Below are 3,149 nucleotides of genomic sequence, written 5' to 3'. Positions count from 1 at the left end.
AAACCTCTGCACTTCTTTTCTTTAAAATCTTTTTCTTTTATTTTTATTGATGTATATGTGTATTGTGTGTACAAGTGTGTGCAAGTGCCTGAGGAGACCACAAGAGGGTGTCAGATTCCCTGAAGCTGGACTTACAGGCAGTCCTGAGCCACCAAATGTGGGTGCTGGGCACAGAACTTGTGTCCTCTGGGAGAGCAGCAAGCATTCTTAACAACTGCTGATCCATCTTTTCAGCTCTCTCTCTCTGTCTCCCTCTCTGTCTCTCTGTCTCTCTCTCTCTCTGTGTGTGTGTGTGTGTGTATGTGTGTCTGTCTCTGTCTCTTTCTCCGTCCCTTCTCCCCCTACCTCAGTTTTTCTTTGCTGCATACTTGGAGAGAGGGTCTCCATTCAGCTCAGGCTGGCTTCATACTTGAACTTCTGACCCTCCTGCCTTCACCTTCCAAATGCGGGGATAAACAGGTGTGTGTCCTGATGTTCCACTTAACAAATCTCTGCCCTCTAGGGCCCTCAGCTGCTTTATCTTTTCCACGGGAAGAACGACACGTGTCTGCCTTCCTTTCTATAGGACAGTTGCAGAGTTGTGGATAGGGAAGGTTTGTTTTTAAGAAAGGAGCACCTTGACCTGGAGCTCAGAGCCCAGCCCAGCTGCCTCCAGGTCCTCCTACTTCCGCCTGAGTCCAGGTTCAGGGGACAGAGGGCTTGAGCAAAAGCTGAGGCCCCTGACCCATTTCTTCTGCCTCTGCCCCTCGCTGCCCTTTTAGGTCACGCTGAGCCATTCAGAATGAGTGGAAATTTCCTCAGCCTGCCAGGAGCTTTCTGCCTGCCTTTCCCTTATCTCCACAGCTCTTCCGCCCGCCCGGCACCCTTCCCCAGTACCCTGCTCATCTTTCAAAACCCAGCCTGGCTGTTCCACTTCTAGGGTGCCGCTTCTGACGTGGCTCGAGGCCCTTCTCCTGATTACTGCTCTAGCCTCTTGCCTAAGCGCCAAATCTTCAGCTTCCCTCTCCCACCCGGAGCCCCCACAGTGCAGTCCGTGGCCCTTTCTAAAATACATCTTGTTATTCCCTGCTTAAAATAACCAGTCAATGGAATAATCCATCAATCAATGTTTCAAGGGCTCCTCCTTGCCCTCCAGGAAGGCATCCAAAGCCTTCTGATTGTCCTGCACCCACGCACCCTCAGCTTTCCTAAGAGCAGCCTATGTCGGACACGTAACCGTGTCCCTAGATGCACGTGGGATGTATTGGTTGAGTGGGTTGCTGATTGACTAAGTGATTGGAGCTGAAGCCATGCTTGAGCCACCACACGTCTCTGCTGACCCCAGAACTGTTAGGTCCCTCAGTAGACCCATTTTATAGCCAAAGGGGAGGCAGAAGGGAAGTGAGCCTTGGAGGGAGAAAACAAAAATCAATAAAAATGTAAATCTGGAGGTTAAAAGCTGTCCCAGGCTAGCTGTGGGGAGAGATAAGACTGGGCCAGCTGAACTCGCACTGACAGTGGAGAAGAGATTAGGGAGGGAGCAAGGGAGCTGCAGCCAGGGCAGAGCATAGGGGGTGAGCCTCCTGTCTCCTCCGCCTTCCTCGCTCTGCACCAGGTGCTATTAAATCCTCTCAGAGGCAGGAAAAGAGAAGGGAACACTTCAGATTATCAGGTGCTGAGCTCAGGATGGTACCTTACCTGTCTGCCATCATGGGGAATGGATCTGCCCGCCTTATGGGTATGGAGCTGGGTGTGGAGGGATGTGGTCAGTTGTTCAGGGTCCCCCTATGACTACATGGTCTGAGATGAAGTCTGATGTCTCTGCAGCTCCAATATGAAGGGCTTTGGCCTGAGAAGCTGGCCTCTAGGAAGACTGTACAGGACTCCAGAGGGCTCCCCGCACCTCTGAAGCTGAACACAGCTGTCATCTTTGTGTGGGGGGAGAGGAGCGGTGATGAATTTTATTTATTTATTTTGGGCTTTTAGACAAGGTTTCACCTTGTAGCCCAGGCTTCCCTCAAACTCACCATCCTCTTGCCTCTGTCTCCTGAGTGATTGATAGGATTACAGCCATGCACCCTACACCTGGCTTGGTTTATAATTTTAGTTTTTAAAATGTCATTTGCATCTTTAATAAGGCTAGTTCCCCTACTTACCCCTTTATCTCCACGCCCTACGGCCTCCCTGGAGGTAGAGGCTTTTGAACTGGGCCTTGATAGAGGATAGGACTTCATGAAGAGAGGTGGAGAGAGGGACAGAGAGGGCAGCTGGTGTATCAAGGGGAAATGTTCAACACGTGCAGGTAATGAATGGTGAGGGTGTAGTGAGCCAACCATGGCTCCTGGAGCCGGATCCCCAGAGGCATCTGCCTGTCCTGGAGCTTCCCAGCTTCTCTAAGCAGAAGGAACTGGAAGTTAGGCACTGAGATGCTATTTCTAGTGTCTGTCCCATCTGCTCCTGGGCCTTCACCAGCAGTGAAGCAGGGTAGGGCCTGGTGCAGGGCAGAGAGAAGCACAGATACAGATGCTCACGGCTCTTTGTTGATGGGAGACTGAGTGTGTGTTTATGTGTTTGTTGGACTTTGTGGACATCATGAGTTTGTAGGCGTCCATGTATGTATATGTGTACGGATTTGTATGTGTGCCTGTGTGTATATATATGACTATGTCTGTGTGTGTATATATGATCATGTGAATGTGTGAGTGTGCATTTTTGTGTATGTTTGTTGTGCATAGTCTGCATGTGTGCATGAATATGCATTTCACTCTAAGTGTGAGTTGATGAGTGAATGAGTGTGTGCATATGATTATGTCTGTCTGTATGTGTGAGGTTGTGTGTCTGCAAGTGTGCATGCGAGTGTATGGAGTATGTGTGGGCATGTGTATATATGCACACATGTGTGTGAGAATGTGTAGTTTCTGTGTCTGTTCATGTTTGTGTTTTGTGAGTATATGCACGTGTGTGAGGATCTGTGTCTGTGTGTCACCACGTAGGTGAATGTACATGTATATGTGCACATGATCATGTAAATTATTATGTGTGTGTAAGTGGATACAAATTATTACGAGTGTACAAAGGTGCTTGCATGAGTTTTTATGTTTCTGTGTATGCAGACATGTTTGCATGTATGTGCTTTTGGCTGTATGTATGTGTGCATGTGTGTTAGGAGG

The sequence above is a fragment of the Microtus oregoni genome, unplaced genomic scaffold (genome assembly GCF_018167655.1).
Source record: "Microtus oregoni isolate MIOR12 unplaced genomic scaffold, Mior012 000000F_ref0000247, whole genome shotgun sequence".
Lineage (NCBI taxonomy): Eukaryota > Metazoa > Chordata > Mammalia > Rodentia > Cricetidae > Microtus > Microtus oregoni.
Note: the sequence above shows the minus strand (reverse complement) of the source record.